The sequence below is a fragment of the Colobus angolensis genome, unplaced genomic scaffold (genome assembly GCF_000951035.1).
Source record: "Colobus angolensis palliatus isolate OR3802 unplaced genomic scaffold, Cang.pa_1.0 Scaffold251, whole genome shotgun sequence".
NCBI lineage: Eukaryota > Metazoa > Chordata > Mammalia > Primates > Cercopithecidae > Colobus > Colobus angolensis.
Window position 1 is genome coordinate 1,369,565 of NW_012115722.1, and position 14,460 is coordinate 1,384,024.

General features: G+C 40.9%; 1 pseudogene; it reads left to right on the plus strand.

Annotated features, from left to right (window-relative positions):
* The first annotated feature begins 2,703 nt into the window (after positions 1–2,703).
* Positions 2,704–11,471, plus strand: LOC105514960 (annotated as a pseudogene).
* Positions 11,472–14,460: the final 2,989 nt, after the last annotated feature.

Here is a 14,460-nt window from a genome sequence, read left to right on the forward strand (position 1 = left end):
AACAGAGCTTTATATCTGATAAAAATGTGTTCTGAAAAGTTTGTTGTGAACTGAACTCTTAATTATTATATTTTCTCCTTTGACATTTTTCCAGCTTGAGGTATGAGGACTCATAGAAATTATGTATCTTCAATGAATACAATGTATGCAATGTATGCTTTAATATATGTATAAATTATGAAATGATTACTGACAATCAGGCTAACTTTTTAAAGATATTTTTATTTCAGGTTTGCCCTCAATTGGTAGAAATTCACAACTCTTCAGTTTTAGGTCTCTCTGCCTCCCATTTCAGAATGGTGCAGCAGAACTGCATTATTTTGAATACTGTAATGTATAATTTATGATTATTCCAATTATTCTAATAAAGGTTGCTTGCATGAATAAAATACAGTGTACAACCATGTGTGGATAAATGCATAAGATACTTAAGAACAGAAGTGTTAATAAAAAAGGAGTGTAGGCAGGGTGTGGTTGCTAATCCCAGCAACTTGGGAGGCTGAGGCAGGTGGATCACCTGAGGTCGGGAGTTTAAGACCAGCCTGACCAACATGGAGAAACCCGGTCTCCACAAAAAATACAAAATTAGCCAGGTGTGCTGGTGCACGCCTGTAATCCCAGCTACTTGGGAGGCTGAGGCAGGAGAATTGCTTGAACCGGGGAGGCAGAGTTTGCGTTGAGCCGGGATGGTGCACTCCACCCTGGGCAACAAAAGTGAAACTCATTCTCAAAAAAAGAAAAAAAAAAAAAGAGTAAATTCTGATACATGCTACAATATGGATGAAACTTGAGGGCATTATGCTAAGTGAAACAAGCCAAACACAGAAAAGAAAAACACTATGTGATTCCACATTATATGAGGCACCTAGAGTAGTCAGATTCACAGAGAAGGTAGAACAGTGGTTGCCAAGAGCTGGGTCAGAGGAGAGTGGGCAGGTGTGTAATGGGAACAGTTTCAGTTTTGGTGAGACGAAAAAGCTCAGGAGAGGGGTGGTGGTGACTGTTGCACAACAAAGTGAGTGTAGTTAAAGCCACTGAATTATACACTCAAAAATGTTAAAATGCTAAATTTTACTTTACGTATATTCAACCACACACATACAAATGGAGCCATGAAGTTTCAAGTATCTTAATAGGACAAATCAAAACCAGTTTTTGGAATGCACTATTTTCATTTTTTCTTTACTTTATGCCAAGAAGTGTAAGTTACAAAACAAAAATGCATCTTTATCTCCATTCAGTTCTTGCAGTAAGTATATGGCCTGTTGGAAGTCATACTCTTTCCAAACCGTCAATCATTAAAGTGTGCAGTTCTAAAAATACAGATATAAAAATACCTTTTCCCGAATACTCATTTTTTTATTTATATTTTCACCTTCCGATTTTGTGTATCACCTAAGAAATGAGTATGCCTCATGGTTAAGAATGTGGGCTCTGGTGGTAGAAGGATTTATCACGAATGTCCCGGAGTAACTCTGGGCCTTTACCACTTGGCATGTAATCTCAGATTAAGGGAAACACTTGCCTCTCATAAAAGGAGAAAGGGGGAAAAAAAAGGATAAAAAGAAAGTGAGCATCAGAAAACTCGAGTTTCTGTTATAACTTATTTTATCTAGACAATTAAAAAAATGAAGGAAGAGAGAAATCAAGGAAGTTTCTAAATCCACATGCTTTATCTTTCCATTTATGCACGCGATGATAAACTTACTAGGGCACGTGGAAAAGTAACTCCTTCTGTATTCCTCCCAATACTGACCTTTGAGTGTTCCCAACAGAATGCTGGTCATGCCTGCAGTTCAGCTGAATTTTTTTTTTTTTCTAACAAGACTTGCTCTCCTTTCTGGTTTCTCCCCAGCTTCTTTATGGGTGTCCGGTAAAATAACACTTACCTACCGGCTTCCATTTACTTCCGTCCCTGCCCTGCCGGACCCGCTGGGCAAGATCCCCCGCCTCTCCCGCCCACATACTGGAAGGTGCAGCGCCCAGGGCGCACAGCTCCCAAGTGGCAGTGGAACTCACGCACAAGGCCATCCCCGTGCTAAGCTGAGGTGTTTCTGGAAGGTACCCTCTGCCTAGGTGCCGGCAGCCGCCGTGGAACGCGCCCCGGGGGACAGAATGCATCTTCAAGGTGCTTTGACCACCTTGAGGCCTCCTTCTCCCCCTGGCCTCCGTTCCCACATGCCCGACCCACAGCGACCTTCACTGGCGCCCGGTATTCACCTAAAGCGTTGGCGGCCGCAGCCTTCAGCACGCCCGCCATCTCCACTGTGTCCCCATTAGCAGCTGACCCAGCCAGCTGCGCCGTGGAGGGCGGGGCGGGGCGGGGAGGGGCGGGGCGACCCCACCCGGCAGGGGGCGTGGCGAAGGCCGCTGATTTCCTACCGCATATTACACACCCACTTTACCTAAAGCAGAAATTAAAGCCAGGAGGCGCCATCCCTTGGGCCCTGAAAAGTACAAAGCGAAGTTTGGGGACAGTTCAAAGGCGCTTAGGTTGACCAGTGGCAATTTTTGTTTCCCGCCCCCCTGCACACGCGAAGGCGCTTGCGCTGCCATTGGCTCCCGCTGGGGGTGAGTCCGGAACTTGCGAACCCTAGAACTTTCCACTCTGAGCTCCAAGTTGCGCTAGGCGCATCCTTGCTGTGCGTTTCCTAGGGGCTCTCTTGTCTTGCTTCCAGCTTGCGTCCGGAGTAGCAGACAGCCATGGCCCCGCGGGCCTGGCGCTGACAGACCCTGGAGGGTGTCTTACAGAGGTCGTCAGAGCCACCGGCTGGCACCAGTGCATCCTCACGTAAGTGCGCAGATCCCGAGCTCGGGTGGGACTGGGGTCGCACGTGGACGCGAGCTACAGACTCCTGGCAAATTGTGGAGCTGAGGGAAGGTAAGGGAAATGTAAACCACTTTTCCCCACATTTCGGAGTTTATACTTTCCTAGGCTATCAAAATTTTCAAAATGGTTAAAAATTTTTACAGTATGGCTCTCTCAGTTGAATGTTATTGAAATGAACCTAACCTCAGTTATTAACGCCTAGAAGCTCCCTTTGAGGCTTATTACTGCCCCCATCCCCCTACACACCCCCCTACACACAAACTGTGTTGGTTTCTCCTTCCGCCTTTGTGCTCCTAAAGCACTCAGTGTTTACCTGTCATCATACTTTATTGAAAGTACAAACTTATCACTTGTCTGTCCACCCCAACTAAGCTTCTTGAGAGTTAGAACTTTCATGTCTCTTCCCAGCACAAGCGTTTTATGCGTACTTTGTTGAAGAATTTCAAATATGATCTATAAAATTATGACTCATTTAACTCCAACCTCTCCCTTGAGTCCCTGGCTCACAGCAACTACAGACTGAGCTTAGTTGGAATTCAGTAGCACACAACTGGGATATCCGCACTGTAAGGCTTTTAACAATTTTTTAAATTTTGGTACCCTCAGCATCGCAAATTCAGTGTCCAAAATAGAGTAGAATGTTGATTCTACCCACCTGTACTGTGCCATCCCCTGAAGTCCTTTCCCCATGCTCCACCACTCAAGCCTTGCCTATCGCAGTAAATGGCAGTTCTGTCTTTCCAGTTGCTCACACATAAAACCAGGCTGCTATTTTGATGTCTTCATTTTTCTCTTATTCTGTATCTAATTCCTTAGCAATCCTGTCAGTTCTACCTCTAAACTGTACTCAGCATATTCACTGCTCTAACTCTAGCTTAAATCACCATCAGCCTTTGCCTGGAATGCTTCATCAACCTTCTATTCACTCTACTTTCCTCCTCCTCCTTCCTCCTCCCTTTCTTCTTCCTTCGTGTAAATCATCATTTCGTCCTTCTGCTTAAAATCTTCTCATGTTTTCTTGTTACACTTAAAATGGCAAACTCTTACCCTTGAGCACTGCAGAATTTGGCTCCCTTCAGTCTCTCCAGCTTCGTCTTCTGCCTCCATGACACTCCAGCCATGCTCGTTTTTTATTCCTTCGGCTTACCAAACGCAATTGCATCTTAGAGAATTTGTTCTTGCTGTTTCTTCTGCCTGGAATACATGTTACCCAATCTGTATAAGACTATCCTTATCTGTAGGTTTCATCTGAGATGTCACATCTAAGAGAGGTTTTCCTTGACCACTGTAGCCAAAGCAAATGTTGATCACTGAAGAAATAAGGGAATGAATGAATGAATGATGTATAATGTAGCTGAGTTGATAATTTTAGGCTAATTCACTATATATCTCCAAGAAAGTCGATTTATAATGCTTTTCCTGCCTAAAATCTATACAGCTGATTCACAAATCCTTGGTTGACAGGTTTTATATATCATTGTGGCTCATCAGCTTATAGGTTGTTGGGGCCAGCATCTATACTTACACTTCAAATTTGATTTTACAGAAGAGTTGGAGTTTTTATTTTTCTTTTAATTAAGAGGGCTGTGAAATTATTACCTATAATTCTAAATCTCATTTAATTCCTCCCAATAGGATTCAAGATGGACTGGCATCAAAGTTCACTTCTTTAACAAAAGTACTTTATAACTTTAATAAAATATTAGAGAATAGTGGGATCCGTGGAAGCCCTTTATAAAAACTTGTGATAGAAAGTTTTGATGATGAGCAGACTTTGCAACAACTGGAATTGCAAAACGAACCAATTTTACAACGCTTCCAAAATGCAGTTAGTGAAACAGAGATGAAGATATCAGTCTTCACTCCCAGAGAGTGAAGAACAGGAGCGTGAAGAGGCTGGTTCAGAGACAGAGGCTGGTGGCCAGGAGGACCTAGAAGATTTAGAGGAGAGAGAGGAAGTGTCAGATATAGGTGGTGACAATCCTGAAGTGGGTAAGAAAGCTAAAAACAAGCAAATTTGAACTGAGGAAAAGCCCAGTTTTCAGTGATGTGGATTCTGATCTTGACTTTGATATCAACAAATTGGAACAGCAGAGCAAGGTGCAAAACAAAGGACATGGAAAACCAAGAGAAAAGTCCACAGTAGACGAGAAATTCTCCCAGCTCCCTGAAATGGAGGCCTATTTAGAAAACAGAGAAAAAGAAGAGGAACGAAAAGATGATAATGATGATGAGGTGGAAGATACTGATTTTTTTTTTGAAGATATTGATTCTGATGAAGATGAAGGGGGACGGTTTGGAGGTAAAAAAACTTAAGGTAAAGTTTTGAGAGAGGAGAGAGCACTTTCCTCCTCTTCAAATTAGCTTTTGTTCTGTTTTTCTAGGAGAGATGTAGTTAGAAGATTTAGAGCTAAGAAATATTATGCTCTATCTTATCGGTTATAAATGAATCTGTACTTCCATTCAGTTTATGTTGCAGTTGTTCTTATAATAGTTTTATGGTAGTGTTTTTAGTTGCCAATTTCACCTGGTAACTATTTTTGACTTGTAGTGTTATTAAGTTAGTAATGCAGACATACAGTATACATACAAATATATAATGATGTATTTTTCTATTCCTAATTAATAGTTTTAAAAATCTGTTTATTGGCCGGGCGTGGTGGCCCAAGCCTGTAATCCCAGCACTTTGGGAGGCCGAGACCGACGGATCACGAGGTCAGGAGATCGAGACCACCCTGGCTAACACGGTGAAACCCCGTCTCTACTAAAAACTACAAAAAACTAGTCAGGCGAGGTGGCGGCGCCTGTAGTCCCAGCTACCTGGGAGGCTGAGGCAGGAGAATGGCGTGAACCCGGGAGGCGGAGCTTGCAGTGAGCTGAGATCCGGCCACAGCACTCCAGGCTGGGTGACAGAGTGAGACTCCGTCTCAAAAAAAAAAAAAAAAAAAAAAAAAAAATCTGTTTATTTTAGTCAGGTAAAAGTTCCAGAAATGTGAAGTACAAAGATTTTTTTGGTCCAGTTGAAAGTGATGAAGACATAGCAAGTGATCATGATGATAAGCTGGGTTCAAACAAGATGATGAAATTGCTGAAGAAGAAGCAGAAGAACTAGGCATTTCTGAAATGTGAGTATTTTGAACCATCCTTTACATTGTGATCTAGAATTGCCCAATCATGTGTTTGTACTTGTGGTTTTCACATACGTTTGTTTTTGGAAGTTAGATTCTCTCCTATCAGATATTCTCAAGATAGCCAGAGGAAAGTCACTGGATTTAAAGGGACATTAAAGATCACTTAATGAAGAAAAATATTATTGGCAGTAGCAATCAAACCTTTCTTACCAGGAACTTTGATTTGGTTTTGTGCCCCAAAAATCCTGTTGTTTTTGTGAGATAGGAGGTTTGTGTTATAGATTGATAAATAATTTATTTTCTATATATTAGACGCTTTTTGTTCTGTTTCTTACATAGTATTTCACTTAAACGATACCTTCTCTTCTTTAATAACTGAATGATTTTGGAAGTTCTGAGTATTTGGTTGCATTAGGCATGTAAAAGAAGAACTTTATTAAGGGAAATATGCTTCCTTTGTTTTTCTAATGGAAAACAGTTTCTTTCTTTTTATAAGAGCTTTGGTAGTGTAGGAATGAAGATGATGACCTGGAAGAAAATGAAGACAGTAAACAATGTAAAGAAAGCTTGTAGAGAGTAACCTTTGCTTTGCTGTATGATGAAGCAACTGAAGATGCAGGTGTTTTAAATGTAAAGAAAAATTCTGATGAATTTAAATCCTGTTTTGAAAAAAGACAGGAAAAAGTAATTAGGAATTTAAGGAAATTTTACACCAGGTGCGGTGGCTCACGCCTGTAATCCCAGCATTTTGGGAGGCGGAGGCGGGCGGATCACGAGGTCAGGAGATTGAGACCATCCTGGCTAACATAGGGAAACCCTGTCTCTACTAAAAAATACAAAAAATTAGCCAGGCATGGCAGCGGGCGCCTGTAGTCTAGCTACTTGGGAGGCTGAGGGAGGAGAATGGCGTGAATCCCGGAGGCAGAGCTTGCAGTGAGCCGAGATTGCACCACTGCACTCCAGCCTGGGCCACAGAACAAGACTCTGAAAAAAAAAAAAAAGGAATTTAAAGAATTTTTAATATGCTTGACATGATTGTGGAACTCACAGACTACTAACAAATCTTCCCTGTTGTTTTTCTTCTTTTTTTTTTTTTTTTTGAGATGGAATCTTGCTCTGTCACCCAGGCTGGAGTGCAATGGCGCGATCTCGGCTCACTGCAGCCTCCACCTCCTGGGTTCGAGTGATTCTGCCTCAGCCTCCTGAGTAGCTGAGATTAAAGGTGCATTCCACCATGCCTGGCTAATTTTTGTATTTTTAGAAGACATGGGGTTTCACTGTGTTGGCCAGGTTGGTCTCGAACACCTGACCTCAGGTGATCCTCCTGCCTTGGCCTCCCAAAGTGCTGAGGTTATAGGCATGAGCCACTGTGCCCCAGCCTTCCCTATTTTTCTTATTGTAACTATTAACCATCCTTTGAAAACAAGTATCTTGGTCAGGTGCGGTGGCTTAACGCCTGTAATCCTAGCACTTTGGTAGTCTGAAGCGGGAGGATCACTTGAGCTCAGGAGTTCAAGACCAGCCTGGGCAACATAGTGAGCCCTTGTCTCTACAAAAAATACAAAAATTAGTGGGGCGTGGTGTACGTGTATGCCTGTAGTCCAGTGGCTCGGGTGACTGAGGTGGGAGGATCACTTGAGCCCAGGAGGTCGATGCTGCAGTGAGCTATGATCACATCACTGCTCTCCAGCCTGGTCGGGGAGCAAGATCCTGTCTTCAGACAAACAAACAAACAAACAAATAGAAAACTGGAAATCTTGCTGCTAGTCTCTAAAGCAAAAGCACACTATATGGAGATGCCATATGGAAAGCATCTGATTTGCAAAAACCAGTGCTTGCATTACCCAGCCTGTAGCTTTCCATTTGGGGCCTGTGTGTAAAAGGGTTGTTTCTCTTCTCTCTCCTTTATGTCTTTATACGTATCTTATGTCTCTCCTGACAAAGCTGTCCTGAGAGCCTCTTCTTGTAACTGTTTTGACTGCTCTGGAGGATACAGCCTATGTCTTTAACGTGCTCCACAGATTTTGGTGAGTGCCAAATAGCCGTAATTTTAATTAATACTATGACAAACATATCTTCCAAAGTATGTCATGATTTCAGACAAGTGAAATTTCATTTAATTTTAGTAGATGTAGTCTGGCTGCAATAATTTGGCTGTATTATTTATCCAATCTTAAAATTTTATTGTAATAAAAATGAGAATAGTGCCAGGCACAGTAGCTCACACTTGTAATCCCAGCACTTTAGGAGGCTGAGGAGGGAGGATTGCTTGAGCCCAGGAGTTCGAGACCAGCCTGGGCAACATGGGGAAACCCCGTCTGCACTAAGAATGTAAAAAATGAGCTGGGCGTGGTGGTGTGAGCCGGTAGTCTTTGCTACTTGAGAGGCTTAACGAGGATGATCGCTTGAGTCCAGGAGTTCAAGGCTGCAGTGAGCTATGATTGGACTACGGCACTCCAGCCTGGGCAACAGAGCTGGAGAGCAGGCAAATAAACTATACCAAGAATATCAAAAGAATTATTTTTAAAATCTGCGAATCTAAATTAAATTCATCATTGTCAGATTGTCCCTAGAAGATAAATTCCAAAGGGGGGGAAAAAAACAACAATGTAGTATCAATGAGTTGCCCTCCCATCCCACGCCTTCCACCCTCCCCCCACACAAAAGAAAAAAAGGTTTGGTTTTGCTTTGAAATTATATCAGACCTTCAAGTGAAGTTTTCAGTAAATCACAAATAATTCATTGCAATTTTCACATATAAAGTAGAACTTTCAAACTTTTTTTTTTGAAACTATTAGAACATGAAAACCCAAACCTGACAAAGGTAGCATTAAAACACAGTCTCTCATTCATGACTAGTGATGCAAACACAGCACAGTGGAAAAATTATGCCACACAACCACGTGAACCTTATTCTTTTGAATTACTGTTAGAAGATCTGGTATGATTCCTGGTTGCAAGACATTAAGGAGAAAATACACGGTTCCCTCCATGTATGTTAGAAAGACATTTGATAAAATTCAATATTTATTTCTAATTTATTTTTATACCTAGTGGATTATAAATACATCTAACCAAAAGCTGCCGTCATGCATGATGGGTGAAATTCTACAAACATACCTTTAAGATCAAGAATAAGACAAAGTGTCCAGTATTACAGTTACCCCTGTTAATTAACGCTAACAGTTAATAACCACATAAGCAAGTGCAACTACAAAAGATAAAGATAAGAGATTAGGAAAACTGACAGGAGCTGTGGTTCACACCTGTAATCCCAGCACTTTGGGAACTTAGGAGCTCTCAGCACTTGAGCTCAGGAATTTGAGACCAGCCTGGGCAACATGGTGAGACCTCATCTCTTCAAAAAATACAAAATTAGCTGGGCGTGTTACCTGTGCCTATGGTCCCAGCTACTTGGGAGTCTGAAGTGAGAGGACTGCTTGAGCCTGGGAGGCAGAGGTTGCAGTGAGCTGAGACCGTGCAACTGTACTCCAGCCTGGGCAACAGAGCGAGACTCTGTCTCAAAAAAAAAAAAAAAAAGATTAGGGATACTAAAATGAAAACATTAGTGTTCGGAGAGAAAACCAAATGGATAAAATGAACTGATATTAGAAAAATAAGAGAATTCTCTAAGGTAGCTGAAAAATCTGGCATTTTATGCACTGAAGTCATAATTGTTGTCTTTTAGAAGTTAGAGATAGTAAGAATTTGAGTTTAGAGTCCAAAGGGTCAGGCTCCATCAAATACTAATATCCTAATCAAAGAATTACTTGGCTGGGCGTGATGGCTCGTGCCTGTAATCTCAGCACTCTGGGAGGCCAAAGTGGGCAGATCACGAGGTCAGGAGATCAAGACCATCCTGGCTAACACGGTGAAACCCCATCTTTACTAAAAATTCAAAAAATTAGCTGGGCGTGGTGGCGAGCGCCTGTAGTCCCAGCTACTCTGGAGGCTGAGGCAGGAGAATGGCTTGAACCCGGGAGGCAGAGCTTGCAGTGAGCCAAGATCGTGCCACTGCACTCCAGCCGGGGCTACAGAGTGAGAGACGCCATCTAAAAAAAAAAAAAAAAAAATTAACTTTAGGATGCTGTAATCAAAATTAATAGTGGCTTGTGAACAGATAGATCACTTGAATAGAATAGAGCCCAGAAATAAACCCAAATGCTTCTGAGGGAGTTTAGTATATTGTAAACATGACATTTTAAATCAACGAGGAAAAGAAATCATTTGCAACTCACCCTACCATAGGTAGCAGGAATAGGAAGTCATTGGCAGAATAAAAAGATGGTAAGAACAGAACAGAGTTGTAGAACAGTACGTTTCTTGCTTCCCCACTTTTCAAAGTATTTTTTTTACACAAGTATAAGTGTAATTTTATTTTCTAAATGTATACTAATTATTTTGTCTCTTTCTTAGATGAATGACAAAAATTACATCTTTAGAAAAAGAGTTATTAGAAAAAAGCCTTGGCAGCATCGGGGGGAAGTGACAGCACAGAAGAGACCAGAGAATAGCCTCTTGGAGGAGACCCTGCATTCTGACCCTGCTGTCCGGATGGGTATGCTGCCCTCTTCTGCAAAGTGTTCACTTCTGTGCTTTTTCTATGGTTCCATTTCATGTATAGATTTGGGGTGGTGTTTCTTTTTCCTCAACTTTTTATTTTAAAAGCTTACAAACACAGAAAAGTTGATAAAATCATACAGTAAACATCTGTATGCTATTCACCTGGATTCACTAGTTAACTTTTTGTCATATTTGTTTTCTCTCTTCCACGTATGGAAGATTGTATATTTGCCCTTTTTCCCCCTGAATCATTTCAAAGTAAGTTGCCAGTATGATAGCATTTCACTGTTAAGTACTTTTGCAGATATCTTCTAAGAACCAGGACATTCTCCTATATAATCACAATACCGTTAATCCACCCCCAAAAATTAACATCAATATACTAATGATACCTAATGTATAGATTATAATCAGCTTTCTTGCAGTAATCTATTTAGAAGGCTTGCATCCTGTCACTATCCACTGATTAAATTTTGAAACCTTAACTTGAAAACCTGGTCATCTCATTGCCTTCTTTCTTATACCCATTAAGTCAAAATGAGCTCTCATTTTATTTCAATGGAAAAGAGAATGGAAAAGAGGGGAAGGGTCCCTAGGTATCTTGGGTAAAGTATGAGCACTTACTACCGTATGTATTCTAGTTCTGTAGTTTTCAAACTTCAGGGAGCATCTCAAGGCTTATTAAAGCACAGATAGCTGTCCCTCTTCCCCACTTTGTGATTCAGGAGGTGTGGGGCTGGCCCAGGAATTTGCATGTCTAACAAGTTCCCTCATGTGGCTGATGCTGAGGGTCTAAGGACGACAATGCGAGAATCAGTGGTTTAGTGGATATCTACCTAATGAATACATGTTGCATCTCCTTTAGTGCCTGTAATTACAGAGGAAACGCCTTTCAACTGGAAGCTATCATTAAACAGAGGATAAGGGATCAGGTCAGTAAGAATTAAATTTAATTTAATTGAAATGTCACTGAAATTTTTAGAAATAATATGACTGGCCAGGCACAGTGGCTCATGCCTGTAATCCCAGCACTTTGGGAGGCCAAGGCAGATGGATCACTTGAGGTCAGGAGTTTGAGACCAGTCTGTCCAAGATGGTGAAACTCCCTTTCTACTAAAAATACAAAAATTAGCTGGGCATGGTGGTGCATGCCTGTAGTCCCAGCTACTCAGGAGGCTGAGGCAGGGGAATCACTTGAACTTGGGAGATGGAGGTTGCAGTGAGCTAAGATGCGCCACTGTACTCCAGCCTGGGCAACAGGGTGAGACTCCATCTCAAAATCAATCAATCAATCAATAAATAAAAATAAAAAATAAAGGGAAGATGTGTCAGCTTTGTGTACTGCACATCCTGAAAATGGGCTGATTTCTCTCAAGAGGCAGGGATTTAAGCTCTCTAGCCTACATGGGATACATACAGGAGAAAAAAGAGAAAAAGAAAAGAAATGTAAATATAAATAAATGAAAATAACACTTCTCCCTGATTACAAAGGAAATTACATTCTTTTTGTAACAATTTGGATGACAAAATATAAAGAAAAATCTGTAATTTTGCCACTCAAAACATTCTGGTTTGTTGCTTTTTACACTTTTTATGCATATAAACATAAACATATGCATATAAACATAAAATCATAATATATGGTCTTTTGTCACTTACTATATTTTAAGCATGTTTCTATGGCAGAAATATATCCTGGCATCATCATTTTTAATAGCTGGATGCATGTTAAGTAAATCATTGCCACCCCAGAAGTGAATTTCCTTCTATATGTATTTTAATGGACTCAAGTAAGGATTTTGCACTGAAGTCATAGAAGTAGAATTTCTAGAGGAAAATAATGTAAAACAGTTTTAGGATTTTTAAAAGGAATGTTCAAATGATCCTGTAGGAAAATTGGTTGAGTTTATACTCCCACCAACAGGGACAGAGCTCCAGTTTCCCCTTCCATTTGTCATCTTTGCTGGTCTTTCAGCAGAAAATCTCATTGTTTTCATTACATTTCTTTGATTTCTAGTGCTTTTGAGTCTTTTTCATATGCTCATTGGCCATTTTTATTCTTGTGGGAAGTGCTGGTTTCTCCATTCCTCATTTTCTGCTGGAAATCATTCATTTTTTTTTTTTTCTGAGTATTTTTAAAGATTTCTTTATAGGCTAGGGATACAAACCTTTTATCTGTCATTGAGGTTACAAATACTTTCTCCCAGTAAGTAATTTGTCATTTCACTTTATTTATTTATTTTTTGCAAAGCACCAAAGTCAAATTTCACTTAATTTTTATCCTGCTGAATGAAAACATTTTAACTTAGTGATTTTAGTTGAAACAGGGGCAGGACAGAATGTAATATCTAGATCTCTCTGTCACCCTAACTGGAGTGCAGTGGCATGATCTTAGCTACTGTAGCCTCAAACTCCTGGGCTCAAGTGATTTTCCCACCTCAGCCTCCCAGGTAGCTCTAGGACTGCAGGTATGTGCTGCCATGCCCAGCTAATTTTTAAATTTTTTTTGTAGAGATGTGAATTTGCTATGCTGCCCAGGCTGATCTTGAACTCTTGACTTACCCCACCTTGGCTTGCCAATATTCTGGGAGTACAGGCGTGAACTACTGCTCCCGGCCAAGAGCTTACTTTTGTTTGCTAGTGGTGTTCTTGGTATCTTTTTATATTTGAGGTTTTGTGCTAGTGCTGAAGTGTTACACTCACCATCTGAGGTTTACAGGACTTTTGTTTCAATATCGAACAGAGGGAACTGTTTAGTTTTGCATCTTCGCAGGTATACAAAATGTGCCTACCAGGACTCTGCTTTATATCCATTGAAAAGCAAGAAGTAATATAGTAAAATTTGCCTGGCTAGAGGCTTTGGAAGAATGGAGTATTCTGGTTTAATTCTATTAACTTGGAAGGATGAAGGTGAAAAAAATTCAAAACTTTAATTTCCTGTTGAATGCAATTTGAAAATATAGCCAGTGATTCCACTTTCCTTCTCTAGTAAGTTTGGACATTCAGATCTACTTGGTCTTTTATCATAGAACTACTAGTGTGCCTGAGTCTTACATTGTGAAGATCCTTTTCTAAAACTTTAGATGTAAGAGGATATAAATGATACTGGATGAGATCAGGATGAATGAGAACTGATGCCTGTAAATATACTTTTTAGATGAAATCTCTGATTGCCACTTGTTTTGTTGTTGAACTCATAAAAATAAAACACATTGGCTGGAGGGTGGAAGTAGGAAGGAGATTTATGTCTTTTAATTGCATGTCATTGTTTCATATCAAGACAGAACATACAGTATTCTTGGCTTTGGAGCTACAGAAGGAAACACATTTTTCTACCTGCTGTATGCCAGAGGTTCCTGAACACCTGGAGGGCTTATTGCAGCACGGATTGCTGGGCCCTACTTCAGAGTTTCTGATTCACCAGGTCTAGGGTTGGACCTGAGAATTTACATTTATAAGAAGTTCCCAGGTGCTCCTGGTCCAGAGACTATATTTTTGAGAACCACTCTTGTATACTAACTGTAAATTGTAGAACTGTAGAAAAAAGCTTAGTTTGGTCTGGGATAAGAAGCACACAGGTAATGGAGCAAATCATGAAAAAGTCAACTCTTGATCCCAGGTAACAAGCAATACACAGTGACATAACACAATTCTCGGTTTTCCTCATTGCAAGTCAGAGCCAAGTGTTGAGTGTGAAATTCAGTTTCATTTGCAGGGCTTAGAGAGGCCAGGTGATTCTAGAAAAATAGGATTTAGTGATTAACCTCATGAGAGTAGGAGTTATTTATGTCCTTTTTCTCTCCCCCATCACTTAGCATTTAGCCTTACTTTAGAAGGGTCCTGGCCGGGCACGGTGGCTCAAGCCTGTAATCCCAGCACTTTGGGAGGCCGAGATGGGCGGATCACGAGGTCAGGAGATCGAGACCATCCTGGCTA